Source organism: Hypanus sabinus, chromosome 1 (genome assembly GCF_030144855.1).
Source record: "Hypanus sabinus isolate sHypSab1 chromosome 1, sHypSab1.hap1, whole genome shotgun sequence".
In the NCBI taxonomy this organism is placed as follows: Eukaryota; Metazoa; Chordata; class Chondrichthyes; order Myliobatiformes; family Dasyatidae; genus Hypanus; species Hypanus sabinus.
Genome location: NC_082706.1, coordinates 143,252,905 through 143,269,707, shown reverse-complemented (window position 1 = coordinate 143,269,707; position 16,803 = coordinate 143,252,905). Strand labels below are relative to the sequence as shown.

General features: G+C 40.9%; 1 protein-coding gene across 3 annotated transcripts in view; it reads left to right on the top strand.

Moving 5' to 3' along the window:
• The window catches only part of LOC132398356 (basic proline-rich protein-like), a 57,048-nt gene that overhangs the window by 22,880 nt on the left and 17,365 nt on the right, over positions 1–16,803 (top strand). The gene's annotated exons all lie outside the window — the stretch shown is intronic.

The following is a 16,803-nucleotide window of genomic DNA, read 5'->3' as shown; positions in this document are numbered from 1 at the left end:
TCTTTGAAATATTACAGGGAACTCGGAGCACTTTGTTTTGGGAGTGTTTAAAAATCCCAGCCTTTGTTTTTGGTTCAGGGTTTGTTTTTGTTTTTATGTTTAATAGAATTTGGCATTTTTGTTCAAAAAATAAAATATTGTGCTCTTTTGATAAAAAGAAACAAAATAGTAATCTGTGATAACAAATACAGACCAGGCTGTGTGTTATTTTGTTAACAATATTTACATTTTCTTTAAAGTAACAACAACTGTCTTACTTTCACAAATGTACTTGTTAAGATTTACTCCACTGGGATAAGTTGAAGATGGAGGCGCACACCAACAGGGGAGCTGAGTAGACGTAGCAACATTAGTAATAATTAATAGAGTAGACCATTTGCCCCTTCATTTCTGCTCACTCAGTGAGATCATGGCTGATCCTTGACCTGAGCAACACCTTTCTGCACTAATACCCTATCTCTTGATTCTCTTAATCTCCCAGGGTTCAGATAGAAATCTAAACCCATACTTCCTAACTAAATCCTATCTCAAACATCCCACATCTTAACTAAAACTGCAGAGAAAGCAAGCTTTGGTGGTAAAATATGACCTTTGGTCAAATTCACTGCAGTGGGCCTGATCACTATTTATTTTATATTTATTCAACGTATATGAACTTCACAGGGTGAGCCAGCATTTTATTGCCCATGCACCATTTGAGAAAATAGTGGTGAGCACTATAGTCCTTGAGTTGTGGATATACACACAGTGGTGTTAAGGATGTTCTGGGATTTTGACTCAGTGACAGTGAAGGAACAGTGATATATTTCCAAGTCAGGATGGTGTGTGGCTTCAGGGCAACTTCCAAGGGCTGGTGTTTCCTGTGCTGTTGTTGCCCTTGTCCTTCCAGCTGGTAGAGGTGATTTAAAAGATGCTGTCTAACGAGCCTTGGTTAGTGTGCATCCTGCAGGTAATACAGAGTGCTCTTACTGTGTGGTGTACAGTTGTGGATGGGTGGCCTGCCTAGGGGAGCTGAGTTTCGTGTGTGATGAAGTTGCTTTCATCCAAGTGGAGAGTCTTCTGTCATAATCTTGACTTGAGCCTTGTTGATAATTGTCAAGCTTTTGGGAGTCAGGAGGTGAAGTTACTAGTAGCCTCTGATTCGCTCTTGTAGCCATGGTTTCTGATCAATGGTTAACCCATGATATTGATAGGAATTCAGTGAAGGTAATGTCAGTGGGTGATATTTGAATATTGTCACTCATTGCCATGAGTGGTGTGAATGTTAGTTGCCTTGTATCATTCTGGGCCCAGATATTATAAGACCATTAGACATAGAGCCGATTGAATCTACTCTGCCATTTGATCATGGGTGATTTACTTTCCCCTTCAAGCTCCTTCCTCTTGTAACCTCTGATGTCTTTACTAATCAAGAACCTATCAAGCTCTGCTTTGAATTTACCAAATGACTTGACCTCTGCAACCATCTGAGGCAAAGAATTCCACAGATTCATCAACTAAGGTGTAACACTTAACCAACAGGCTGGTATATGTTTAGGGGAAAAGGAGATCCAGCCACACACAAATCCCACCTCCCGTACATGCAGGTGCTGTGAGAATCGAGTTTATGCCTCGCGCCCGCCCACAGTATCAAACCCACAACAAATACCGTTATGAAATACACTTTAAAGAGTTTACTAAAATTAAAAGAGTATTAGGCAATACAATATATATTCAAGGTAAAAAAAAAAGGCGCCAACTTATCAAAGTTGAGTCAGTTTCGTGCACATCGTTGGAGCTCAAACATCGAACCATTCAACCCCTCGTCACTTGCCTCCGACCTCCACGTCTTCACACCTCGGACCACGCCCGGTGGTCTTCCGAGCAGTGCAGCGCATGTCCACTTTCCTCGACGTCTTCCTCCCGCTCTCTACCAAAAGCCCGTGAAAAACCCCTCCCCCAAGTTCCCAGCCTCACAAGACAAAATAACATTCCCCATTGGTTAACAAATGAATACAATTACCATATCAACAAGTATAAAGCAAAACAACTGCGAGAGAAACACTTATCAGACAAAGAAGCATTCCTACTCTTAACAAACCAAAAACCCATTTTGAGTAACATACACAGGACATTGTACAAAGGCAAAATAAATTCCTCCTCATTTCTGTTCTAAAGGGACATCTTCCTTTTTGGAGGCTGTGCCCTTTGGTCTGACTCTCCCACTAATGGAAAAATCCTCCCCTCATTCACGTATTAAGCCCTTTCAATTAGGTATTTTCAATTTAAGGTTTCAGTGATAACCCGCCCCCCCACCATCCTTTTAAACTTCAGCGAATACAAACCCAGAAGCATCAAAAGCTCTTCATAGATTAACCTTTTCTTTCCTGGGATCATTCTTGTGAACCTCTTCTGAACCCTCTCCAGTGTCAGCATATCATTTCTTAGATATGAGGTCCAAACTGTTCAGTGCTCCAAATCTGATTGGACCAATGCCTTATAAAGCCTCAACATTACATCCTTGCTAGATGTCCAGGATTTGCTGTGTTTGCATGTATACTGCTTCATTATCTGAGGTGTCACAAATTGTGCCTAACATTATGCAATTATCAGCAAGCATCCTATTTCTGATCTTATGACTGAAGGTAGGTCATTGATGAGGGAACTGAAGATTGTTGGCCCAAAGTAGTGCCTGATTAACAAAAGAAGGGATATAGAGATGCTGTAAACATATCTTACAAGGATGATCACAAAACTGAGAAGTTTGGAGAGACTGGGGAAATCTAAGGGAGTGTTACCTGATAAGATTGTTAAGGAGTTTGAAAGAGACAAAGTTTCTATTCAAGGGAGAGTTTAAAAAAAATCATAAATATCACACACACAAAATGCTGGAGGAACTCAGCAGGTCAGGCAGCATTTATGGAAATTAATAAACAGTTGATGTTTCAGGATGAAACCCTTCTTCAGGACTCATCATAAATGTTACAATTGCTCATAAATCCACAGATTACCTTTAACTGCAAGAAATTGAGATCAACATCTAGATGCCTTTGAAGAGATATTGGTGATAGAGTTGACAGTTCAAGGAATAGATTTAACTAAATGCAATAAGGTTGAATGAGATGCAAATGAAGCTTAAATGCAAGAATCAGTATTTGGGCCAAATAGCCAGTTACTACATTGTAAATTCTATATAATATAATATAGCAACTGATGTAAAGCCTGGTGGAAGTTATTTGCACACCGTGGTAATATATTTTTCTGTGTGCTAACGTCCCTTCTAGTGGCTAGGCAATTGTAATTTCTTTCATATAAAATCATTTACTTTTAAGCTTCCTGAAATACCTGAACATTGAAACAAAATTCTCTCGCTGCATATGCTTTTGTAAAATAAAAAAACAGTTTTGCAACTGTCAATATCCTCTGAAAAGAGATACACAGAAAATTCTGTATTTGTGTATCTTTCTGATATAACCATTAGTGGAAAGCATCTGAATCAGGAGAAAACTAACATTAAATATTTAACTTTCATTCACCCATATTCAGACCACCAGGGTTTGAAAAGGTAAGGTAGTAACCTGGCAGAGTGCAGGAAAAAAATCTATTCTGCTCAAAGGAAAGAATAAGCTAAATCTTCCTGGGAGTCCATGCATTAATAAAGATATAAATGAACAATTGAAAGTATGAAAAGAGATTAAACAGTATCGTGAGGATATAGCTGGTGGAAAAGTACATGATCAGTGAGAATATGAAGGGATTAGAAAAAGGTTAAAAATATTAGAAGGACAACAAAGGGACCATGAAAATAAATTATCAAAGAACATAAAATATGAAAATATTTTGCAGATGCACTAATAGAAAAAGGTTGGAATGGAAATAGGTTCATTAAGGGACAGACTGGAAAATGCCACGGGTAATGACAAGGGAATACCAGCAATATTATGTTTTCTTCATCAGAGTTAAAACAGGCAAGCATGAGAATGGATGATGAGGTAAATATTGAAGTGACTCTTTTCAAGATAGAAAAAAGCAATTAAATTAGAGGCATTTATTCAAGGAGGACATGACCCCTGGATTACATCCATGCATATTAAAAAATGTACAAAATGAATAGTTTGTTAGGAAAATGTAGTAACAGGGGGTAGTGGATAGCTAAAACAGTACATACCTACATACTATATGAGGTTACCATTGACTGGAGGTATACAAAATCATGAGGGGCATAGGTAAGGTGGATGGCGACAGTCCTCTTCTCAGGATAGAAGAGTATAAAACTAGAAGATTTAAGTTGGGCAGGAAAGATTGAAAAAGACCAGAGGGGATTTTTTTTTCACGGGTAGTGGGTTTATGAAACCAGCTAAAAAGCAGGTTGTGGAGGTGGATAATCAGAATGTTTAAAATACATTTACACAGGTACATGGATTGAAAAGATTTAGAGGGAATGAGCCAAACACAGATGTGGCTAGCTCATGTAATCATATTGGTTGACATCCATGAGATGGGCCGAAGGGTCTGTTGTATAACTATGGTCGGCAGGCTGCAGTCATCACAAGAAGCTATTCATTGGTGAGGCAGTGCGAGGTTTAAAAAAAGCTCGTTGCCTTTCAGAACTTTAAAGCAGGTTGCAATCATTGTGAGAAGTCATTTGTTGGTGAGGCAGAGGAAGGTTTGATAAGAGCTTGGGGCCTTCGAGAACCATTTGGCAGGCTGATCTCTTAGGCCCATAAAAGAAGTGTAGTGTAAGCAGAGTGGTCATTGTTGGAGAGGACAGTGCTAAGAGTGGCCAGGTTTTGGCTCAGTAGGCTTGGGTGAGAACGGGCATACAGTAAGACTTAAGCTTGAGAAGTTAGAGGTGTAACAAATGGAGGCAGGATGTGTAGTTAAGGCCGTGGAATGCTTCTTCTGTGAGGTGTGGGATTTCAGAGTACCTATTAGTTTCCCTGATGACCAACCCTGCAGAAAGTGCACCCAGTTTCATCTCCTAACTAACCAAGTCAAGGAACTGGAGCTGAAGCTGAATGTACTCAAGTGGACCACTGGAAAATGATGCTAGAGAGGTAGTAATGGGGGACAAAGAAATGGCTGGTCAAAATAAGTATTTTGCATCAGTCTTCACTATGGAAGACACCAGCAGTATGCCTGAAGGTCAGGAGTGTCAGGGGGCAGAAGTGAGTGTATTTACTATAATTAAGGAGAAGGTGCTTGGGAAGCTGAAAAGTCTGAAGGTAGGTATTTCACCTGGACCAGATAGACTATGCACCAGGTTTCTGAAAGAGATACCTAAAGAGATTATGGAGGCATTAGTAATTATCCTTCAAGAATCACTAGATTGCAGATATCACTCCATTCTTTAAGAAGGGAGGGAGGCAGGAGAAAGAAAATTGTAGGCCAGTTAGCCTGACTTCAGTGGTTGGGAAGATACTGGAATCAATTATTAAGAATAATGTTTCGGGGTACTTGGAAGCACATGATAAAGTAGGGTAAAGTCAGCATGGTTTTCTCAAGAGGAAATCTTGCCTGAAAACTGACTTGGATTTCATTGAGGAAATAACAGGCAGGATAGTCAAAGGAGAGGGTAGGTGAGATTAAGGGTTCGGCACGGACTAGGAGGGCCAAGATGGCCTGTTTCCGTGCTGTGATTGTTATATGGTTATATGGAGAGTTAGTGGCTGTTGTTTACTTGGATTTTCAGAAGGCCATTGACAAGATGCTACACATGAAGCTGCTTAACAAGGTAAGAGCTCATGGTATTACAGCAAAGATATTAGCATGGATAGAAGATTGGCTGACTGGCAGAAGGCAAAGACTGAGAATTAAGGGGGCTTATTCCCTTGGCTGCTGATGACTAGTAGTGTGCCGCAGGGGTCAGAATTGGACTGTTCCTTTTCACATTGTCAACGACAGAATTGATGACTTTGTGGCCAAGTTTGCAGAGAAAACAAAGTTAGTTGGAGAAGCAGGTAGTGTTGAGAAAGCAGGGAATCTGCAGAAGGGACAGATTGAAAGAATGGGCAAAGAAATGGCTGGTGGAATATAATGTAGGGAAGTGTATGGTAAATCCCCGGGACCTGACAAGGTGTTCCCTTGGACACTGTGGGAGGCAAGTGCTGAGATTGCTGGGGCCCTAGCAGAGATATTTAAATTGTTCTTAGCAACAGGTGAGGTACAAGAGGAATGGTGTTCTGCTGTTAAAGAAAGACTGTAAAAAAATAAGACAATTATAGGCAGTGAGCCTGACATCAGTAGTGGGAAAGTTGAGGGTATTCTGTGTGGACTGGATAGACATGGACTGATCAAGGATAGTCTGTGTGGCTTTAGAAACATAGAAAATAGGTGCAGGGGTAGGCCATTCGGCCCTTCGAGCCTGCACCGCCATTCAGTCTGATCATGGCTGATCATCCAACTCAGAACCCTGTACCTGCTTTCTCTCCATACCCCCGATCCCTTTAGCCACAAGGGCCATATCTAACTTTGTGTGTGGTCGGCCATGCCTAATCAATCTTGTCCAACAGGTCTGAAATTCTTGTTCCCTGTGTGGATGAGAGTGGGTGCTGGAAGAAGGATGAGCAACCTAACTGTGTCACCGTAGTTCAGGGAGTCATTCAAGAGGATGGAGAGAAGAGAAATGTTCTGGTAATTGGGGACAGTATAGTCAGGGGAATAGGCAGAGTTCTCTGTCGTGAGGATAGAGTATCCCGAAGGCTGCGTTGCCTGCCTGGTGCCTGTGTTCAGACATCTTATCTGACCTGCAGAGGACTTTGCAGTGGGAGGGGAAAGATCCAGTTGTCAAGGTCCACATGGGTATCCACAACATAGGCAGAACGAGGAAAGAGGTTCTGTGACGGGAATTTTAGCAGTTAGGGACTAAATTAAAAAGCAGAACCAAAAAGGTGGTAATTACTCTGGGTTACTACCTGAGGTGCGTGCAAATTGGCGTAGGGTCAGGAAGATTAGAGAGTTAAATGTGTGGCCTAAGGATTGGTGTGGGAGAAGTGGGTTTGAATTCATGGGAAATTGCCACCAGTATTGGGGAAGGAGGAAGCTGTACTAATGGGACGGACTCCACCTGAACAGTGATGGGACCTGGATCCTAGGGAATCACATAACCAGGGCTGTGGATAGGCTTTAAATTAAATAGTAGGGGATGGGTTCAACAGATTGGAGAAGTAAAGTAAAAAGGAAAAGTGTGGATGAAGATAAAGAAAAAGCAACGATAAAGAGGAAAGTAAGAGTGGAGTGAAGAAAAGTCAAGTAAAAGAGTAAAAGATTTTAAAAGCAGAATGATGGTAAGGGCAATTTATTTGAAAACAAGGTCAGTGAATTTGTGGCACAAATCAGTACAAAGGGGTATGATTTAGTGGCCATTACAGAGACGTGGTTGCAGGGTGGACAGGATTGTGGAATTAAATATCCAAGGATATTTAACACAGATATATGGTGGGACAGTTGAAGACTTTCAAAGAGATTTTTCATGGTGCTCAATAAAAGTATATTCCAGTTAAAAGCAAAGACAGTATAGGTGGGGAGAGCCAGCCTTGGATAACTAAGGGAATAAAAGAAGGTATTAAACTAAAAGCTTGTGCATACAAAGGGGCCAAGTGTAGTGGGACACTGGAAGATTGGGAAAACTTTAAAAAGCAACAAAGAACCACTAAGCGAGCGATGAAGAAAAGGAAGCTGAATATGAAAATAAACCAGCACAAAATAAAAGAAATTGGATAGTAAAAGTTTTATATTTACATAAAACAGAAAAGGGTGGCTAAAGTGAACATAGGTCCCTTGGAAGATGAGTAAGGGGAATTGATATTGGGTAATGAGGAAATGGCAGAGGCTTTGAATGACTATTTTGTGTTGGTCTTCATGGTGCGGGACACATCTGACATGCCAAAGAGAGATGCTGTGGATGTGATGGGAAGTGAGGACCTTGATACAATAGCTATCACTAAAGAGCAAACTTGTGGGCCTGAAGATAAGACAAGTCCCCTTGAAAGAAAAGGCAGGAGTTATAGTCGAGGATTTGGTGATAATTTATCAAAATTCTGTGGAATCTGGGCAGGTCCCAGCAGATTGGAAGATGGTGAATGTCATGCCGCTGTTCAAAAAAGGATGTAGGCAAAAGGCATGTAACTATAGGCCAGTTAGTTTAACATCTGTAGTTGGAAAATGCTTGAAGCTATCATTAAAGAAGAAATAGTGCGGCATCTGGAAGGAAATGGATCCATCAGACAGATGCAGCATGGTTTCAGCAAAGGCCGGTCCTGTTTGACAAACTTACTGGAGTTCTTTGAGGATATAATGAGCGCAGTGGATAGAGGGGAACAGATGGATTTTATTTATTTGGATTTCCAGAAGGCGTTCGACAAGGTGCTACTTAAAAAAACTTATCCATAAGGTTAGGATGCATAGATTTATGGGTAATGCATTAGTATGGATAGAGGATTGGTTAACTCATAGAAAGTAGAGAGTTGGGATACATGGGTGTTACTCTGGTTTGCAATCAGTACAGTAGGGAGTGGTGTATCGCAGGGGTTGGTGCTGGGCCCACAACTGTTCACAATATACATTAATGATCTGGAAGGGGGGACCAAGGGCAGTGTCTTTAAGATAACTGATGATACTAAGATGAGTGGAAAAGCAAATTGTGCAGAAGATACAGAGAGTCTGCAGAGAAATAGGGATAGGTTAGGTGAGTGGGCAAGGGTCTGGCAGATGGGGTATAATGTTGCTAAATGCGAGGTCATCCACTTTGGAAGGAAAAATGAAAGAACAGGTTATTTAAATGGTAAAAAATTGCATCATGCTGCTGAGCAGAGGGACTTGGGAGTGCTTGTACATGAATCACAAAAGGTTGGTTTGCAGGTGCAGCAGGCTATCAAGAAGGCAAATAGAATGTGGGCTTTCATTGCTAGAAGGATTGAATTTAAGAGCAGGGAGGCTATGCTACAACTGTACAGGGTACTGGTGAGGTCACACCTGGAGTACTGTGTGCAGTTCCGGTCTCCTTACTGGCTATACTGGCTTTGGAGGTGGTGAAGAGGAGGTTCACCAGGTTGATTCCAGAGATGAGGGGGGTTAGACTGAGGAGAGATTGAGTCACCTGAGTCTAGTTGCTGGATTTAGAAGAATGAGAGGAGATCTTACAGGAACATGTAAAATTATGAAAGGGATAGAAAAAATAGAGGCAGAAAAGTTCTTTCCACTGGTAGGTGAGACTAGAACTAGGGGACATAGCCTCAAGATTCAGGGGAGTAGATTAAGGATGGTGAAGAGGACAAACTGCTTTTCCCAGAGAATGGTGAATCTGCGGAATTCTTAGCCCAATGAAACAGCGGAGGCTATTTTAGTAAATATATTTAAGATAAGGTTGGATAGATTTTTGCACAGTGGGGGAATTAAAGGTTATGGGGAAAAGGCAGATAGGTGGAGATGAGTCCATGGCCAGACCAGCCATGATCTTAGGCCCTGCTCTTATTTCTTATGTTCTTATGTAAGATTGAATAGGTTATGACTTTATTCCTTGGAACATAGAAAATTGAGAGGAGATTTGATAGATTATGAAGGGTAGAGATAGGGTAAGCAGGGTTTTTCCACTGAAGTTGGGTGGGACTACAACTAGAGGTCATAGGTTAAGGGTGAAAGGTAAGGGGAACGTGAGGGGAAATTTCTTCATTCAGAGAGTGGTGAGAGTGTGGAATGAGCTGCCAGCACAAGTGGTGCAGGCAAGCTTGATTTCAGCATTTAAGAAAAGTGTGGACGGGTACATTGATGGTAGAGGTATGGAGGGCTGTGGTTTCAGTGCAGCTCAGTGGAAGTAGGCAGTTAAATGGTTTCAGCATGGACTAGATGTGCTGACGGGCCTGTCTCTGTTGTACTTCTCTAGGACTCAACTCCAGAATCCAGGGAGTTTTGATGAATTACAATTAATGCATCCCTCGTTTCTGTGCTGTATACAGCGTGGACTAGGCCCTTCCAGACCTATGAGTTTTGCTGCCCCAGCAACCCCTACAAACCTGATTAACCATAACCTAATCACAAGACAATTTACAATAACTAATTAACATAACTGATATATCTTTGGACTGTAGGAGGAAACAAAAGACCCAGAGAAAATCCACAGCAAGGACGTATAGAGACCTTACAGAATGGCATTGGAATTGAACTCTAAAACTCCAGAATGCCCTGAGATGTAATCCCATCGTGCTAACTGCCATGCTACCTTGTTGCTTCCAAAGTAGGATCATGAAAGTAGCTGTCGACAGTGGAGGCAAGGGGCAAGTACTAGAATTTGCCATTCGCTAGTTTCTGATCAGAAAGCAAAGTTGGGAAAAAAGGATAGTTATTAGCAATGAAGGAAGGTATCAGTGATATTCCATATGAATCCGTACTGGGACTATGACTGTTCAAAGTTTAAAATTATGATGTAGACTCTGGAATCAAGCATTTCTAAGTTTGTGGATGGCACGATATGAAGGAAAACTGTGGAGTCGTGGGTAGGGTAGAGGAACAAAGGGATTCTGTACCCCAATTCCTACAAGCTGCAGAAAATCAAAAGAACCAATAGATGCTGGAAATCTGGAATAAAAACAGAAAATGCTGGAAGAATTCAACAGGACACAAAACATCTGATCAGGATGTTGTATGATCAGAGTTTTACCAGCATATCCTGTTTTTATTAAAAATTGTGGCAAAGGTTAATAGGAACTTAAAAGTGCAAGCCTAATAATTGGATTTATTTATAGTGGAATTGAACTGAAAAGTAGCGAAGGTACATTAACATTTATCAAAACTCATGTGGACCACACCAGGAGTACTACATACAGTTTTGGCTGTCATAAGACACAGGACTAGGATTGGAACATTTGGTCCTTTGAGTGGGCTCTGCTATTTGATCATGGCTGATTTATTTTTCCCTCTCAGCTCTTTTCCTCTGTCTTTTCCCTGTAACCTTTGAAATCTTACTAATAAAGAACCTATGCTTTACACCCAATGATCTGGCCTCCACAGCTGAGGCAATGAATTCCAAATTCAACACACTCTGACTAAAGAAATTCCTTTTCATCTCTGAGTGTCTTATTCTGAGTGTATACCCTCTCATCCTAAGCTTTTCCATTATTGGAAATATTCTGTCCACATCCACTCTATCTAGGCCTTTCAACTTTTAGAAAGATAGAGAAATACTAGAGATGAAACAAAGAACTGCAAAGCTGTATAGCTCAGGGAAGAATGGAAAGGTTGAGAGGTAACTGGTTATCTTTTGAAATCCCGGCTTCTGTTTCCACTGTATGTATCATTTCTAAGTCTTCTAGTTCTCTGTCCTTTAGTCATATTTCCATCTCTGAAATTATGGAAATTAGTGTCACTAATTTAGATTTCTTTACTCTAATGATGTAGAGAATGTAGGTTTTGGTCCCACTGGAAGACACATTTAAGGGTATGCTAGACATGCATATCTTGAAGAGGAGATCATAAAGTTACACTGATAGATAAAGAATGATGGGAGGAGGCTCAAGTGTTGCAATAGCATGATTATACACTTGCTAGTTCAAATAGCCCATTTAAGTTTAACATATCCTAAGTGTATAATCATATGTAGGTGACACTTTCATTTTCTTCTCAATTCACTGCATTTCTTGTATTGTCAACATTTTTACAAATCATGTATTGAACTTATGGAACAATGTTCAAGGTGTGTTTTGAAATTTGTACATCATTATGCATTAGTGACTTGGGTCTCTTGAAGAGAGGTTAAGAGTGGATGAAGAGAACTCCCAAATATTAGAAAATCACCTGGAGATGTTACTATTTCCCAGAGGGAAATTGTGTCTGTACTAACTGCAAAACAATGCTTCTTGAAGGTCCACATCCTCTAGAGTAGGTTTATCATAATCTGGTTAAGTCTGGCATTAAAGGCCCCTAAAAACATGAGCATAATCTAAAAATCATATGGCCACACTTTCAACTCCCACATATTCCTACATTTCTTCTAGCCACACATGTCAACTGTTAAACTTGATCTCATTTATAAATCCCTTTACAGTATAAATGGAAACCAGACCACACAAATGCTTGCTATCAATTAGGGCAGTTCCTCCGTGCAACTTTGGTTTAATTTTCTACACATAAGCAAAAGAATTCAAAACTGTAAGCATTCCTATTAATCATATATTTATTTTTTTAATGGGTTTTGAGGTAGAAAGTAATGCACAATCTTAAATGGGAGATGTAATGTTAAACTTTAGGTGGCTAGTTCCTCTTCAGAATATACAGAGTTTAATTCTACATCACCTTTATGGGTAGTGTTCTTACCTTTGCATCTCTTTGTGAACTCTTCATCCACATTAGAATGGCTGATCTTATTTTTGAGAAAAAAACGATTGTCAGTAATTATTTTCTCTCAGCTTTCCCACGATTAATGAATGACTAATGAATGGAGCAAGTTGTGATACACAGATATTTTCTCCTTCAGCCTTTCCATTTGAATATAATTTTTTCATATGCTCATTCTAACTATGCTGCTTTTATATGTTTACTTAATACTTGCAGGCAATTATAACCCTTGAACAATCCTCACTCATTTATTTTGATGCAAACGATGTATTTCAACCTATGAGCAGAATTAGGCCATTCAGTTCATCGGGTCTTCTATGCCATTCCATCATAACTGATTTATTAACACTTTCAACCCCATTCTCCTGCCTTCTCCCCTTACTAATTAAGGACCTATCAACCTCCGTAGGTAGAATGGACAGCCAACACCTTTTTCCCAGGGTAGCAAAGACTAGTAAAAGATGACATAATTTTAAGATGATAGCAGAGAAGTACTGGGGATGTAGGTTCTTTGCACAGAGAGTGGTGGGTGTATGTAATGCATAACTAGGGGTGGTGGTAGAGGCTGATAAATTAGGGACATTTAAGAGATTCCTCGGCACATGGATGTGAGAAAAATGGAGAGCAACGGGCTGTGTAGGAGGTAGACTGATCATAGAGTTAGTTTGAATCGGTCAATATAATATTGTGGGGTGTATTGTTCTATGTTCCATGATTTGCCTGGATGGCACACAAACAAACCTTTTTCACTCTTTCTTGGGTGACAATAATAAATCAATTCAAAATGTGCAGGTGCTCCAATAATCAAAAACAGCCATAAACTACTGTACGATTGACACCTTATAAATAGAATTACAAAAAAAACATGTCTTAAAAAAATTTGTTCCTAATTTCAAATATCTTCAATAATAGATATTCAATCTCTCCAAAGTTATTGTTTCAAAGTTTTGGTAGACTGTCGTCTTTATCAGTTGACCCTGACTCCAATGCCTGTATGAAATAGGAGTGCATTAGTCTTAAGTGTCCTAGGTTTAACTCTAGGACACACCACACTCAGCTGGGTAAGTGCACACAAAATTATTAGTGACTAGTGTTGTGGTTTCTCGTGCCCCACAAACAACCAGGAAATGCAGAAGATTCTTCAAGAAGTATTAAACTTTAATTTGCAAATCAAAGCTGAGAGTCATTGAGCTAGTCGCTGATTGCCCCCCCCCCCCCCCCCATCCTTGTACATAGCATTTTTTATAGCAATCTCCTGGTTTAGTTGTATTAGCATATCCAATCGGGGGTCTACAGTTGCGGGGGTCTACAGTTGCGTATCACACGTACATCCGCCACTATTGTTTCTACCCATTGACTTAATCATGTTCTAATCTACATCTCTTAGCTACTTCTCATTAACACATCATTGTCTTCTACATTCTTAAGATTTCATTCTCCTACTGAATTGAATACATGCATAGCAAATAGCAAGTTCAAAGCTGACTACATAGTTTTGGTTACACAGCAAACAATGCAACTTTTATACTCCAATATATCCCCCCTTTGAGACCCATTGGGTCTCATACAGAGAAAGAAGGCAAAGAGTCCGCGCACAAAAGCCCTAATAAACTCAAACATTTATTCCCAAATTGCGGGTTAAACTATAATTTTCTGCGCCAAGACCTCAAAGTATTCTCTCTCTGTTACCCTGGGCCGCTGAGCCAAAAACCTGTCCCGTTGTACCTGAGACGTGGAAAAAACTCAGAAGCCCTTACAATCTACTCCCACACTGTTGTTTTGCTCTTGTTCATCCTGCAGGTGTTGTAGACTGTAATGATACATTTTCGGTGTTCCTTTCTCCACTAAGCTTGCTTCAGTAATTGCCACAAGCATCGGAAATTGTTTGGTTGCAGCACGCACTACGAGAGACTTGAGACAAGAAAGAAAACAGCACAGCATAAGTGCACAGCTCAACAATACAGTACTGACAGTTATTGCCATTTTAGTCAGCCATTCTCCCCATCCTCCGAGTCTACTTTCTAACCAGTCAAATAACTGATGTCCAAACCCTGCATTCTGTGTGCATACCTCGCACTGTGACAAGACAAAGTCCACTGAAGCCTGTAAATAAGGTGACCAAAAACCATCCTTCTTTCTCACTTCCCCCCTTGCACAATGGTCAATCCCATGCACTTCTGAAATCAGAATCGTCAGTAGAGGGGTGGGCGCTACCAACAAACCGTCTTCCATGCTCCATAAGCCTTTCAGGTTCTACTTGGCCCCCCTTCATCTCCACATTGTCTGTTCTGCCAAAGTTGCCTTACCTTGTATTTCAATTAGGTCCTCTACCACTGGTTCTGGAGCTAGGCTTACCTGGGGGGCAATGACAGCTGATGTACATCCAGACGCTTTTCTGGCTGTCTCGTCCGCAGCTTGATTTCCCTTTGTTATTACATCATTTCCCTTTTTATGTGCCTGACATTTTACTGTAGCCAATGCTTTAGGTTTCATTATGGCTTTTAATAAGTCTAGAATTTGCTGACAATGTTGTATGGGATCTCCACTGCTTTTTTTAAAACCTCTCTGTTTCCACACTGCCCCGAACAAATGGCATACTCCATGAGCATATGCCGAATCAGTATAGATGTCTACTTTCCCACCTTCCATCATTTCACATGCAGCTGTCAGGGCTTTGATTTCCGCTAGTTGGGCGGAACACGGTTGGGGACAGGACTCCATCCTAATAATCTTATAGCTCGACTGATCCTGCTGCACTACTGAGAACCCTGCATGATTTCCATCATAGTCCCTATAACAAGAGCCATCTACGAACAGAACCTTTTTATCTGCATCCTCTAGTGGTTCTGACCGTAAATCTGCTCTCAATTTGGCAAATGTTATCGTCTTCCCTACACAATCATGGGGTTCTCCTTCATAGCCCAAAGGAACAAAATCGACTATATTACTGGTTGTGCATCTCTGTATAGTTATGTCTGGAAATGTCAATAGCATCTGATACGCTGCTATCCTGGCTGGCGTCAACACGAATTTCCCTCTTTCCAGCAATTCTGCTACTTTGTGGTGTGTGTACAGAGTCACAGGATAGCCCAGGGTTACAGATGATGCCTTTTCATATGCATAGTACAGTGCCGTCAATCCCTGATAATAGGGTGGATACCCCTGAGCCACCTCATCTAGTCTCGTACTGTAGTATGCTATCGGCTGCTTTGCTTTTCCTGTGCCTGTCTCTTGTGTTAGAACCTCTGTGACATAACCCTCCTGTCGGTTGGATAATACAAATGAAAAATCTTCTCGTAGTCAGGCAAAGCTAATGCTGGTGCTGACTGCAATTCCTGCTTAATAGTATTGAAAGCTAACTCTGCCTCTCCATTCCACTGTAAGCCGTTCTTCAAATTTGTATGTCCTGCTTCTTTCATTATGTTTCTCAAAGGTGCCACAATCTCAGCATATTTTCCTATCCAATCTGAGCTGTACCCTGCCATTCCCAAAAATGTCATCATCTGCCCAACAGTCTGGGGTTTTGGGGCCTTAGTTATTGCCTCAATCTGATCTGGTGCTATTGTCTTCACTCCCTTGGATATTACCCTGCCTAAGTATTCCACTTGCTGTGTGCAAAATTGCAGTTTCTTTTTGGATACTTTATGTCCTCCGTGCGCCAGCTTCTCTAACAGAGTTATAGTGTCCTGCTCACACTGTCCCTTACTGTGGGAGCAAATCAACAGGTCATCCACATACTGTAACAATGTACTTTCCAATGGTATGCCCTGTAGGTCTGCCTTCAATACCTGATTAAAAACATGTGGTGAATGTTTAAACCCTTGCGGCATTCTGGTTTAGGTATACTGAGCACCTCTGTAAGTAAATGCAAACAGATACTGACACTGGTCGGCTAGAGGAATGCTGAAGAAACCCAAACACAAATCAATCACTGAAAAGTAACTTGCTTCTGGTGGAACATTAGTCAAAAGCGTGTGTGAGTTGGGGACTACCGCTGGCCAGTCCTCTACCACATCATTTACCGCTCGCAAATCATGCACCAATCTCCACTTAGATTTATCTGCTTTTAAGACCGGCAGCAACGGGGTATTGTATGGACTGTTTGTTCTTTTAAGCACTCCTATTTCAAGCAACCCCTGCACTGTCGATGCTATTCCCTCTTCTGCTTCTGGTCTTAGAGGGTATTGTGGTCTCCTGGGTGGAATTGCTCCCCTTTTCAGCCTTATTTCCACCGGACTAGCTGTTTTTATTTTCCCTACGTCCTTGTCATGCTGTGACCACAGAATAGATGGCAACTCATCTAACCTTCTATCTTTCTGCTGGCCTCTTTCCTTTCCCAGCAATGGTGTGTGTGGTTGGGGAGTTATTTCGACCTCTCTCACTGTCCCTACCATATCTACATTTACCATTATTTTAATGCAATTGTTATCTTCTGATATCCACACCTCTGGCGTGATTTTCCTCCACACTGTTACGGTTTCAGCACTCTTAACTAAG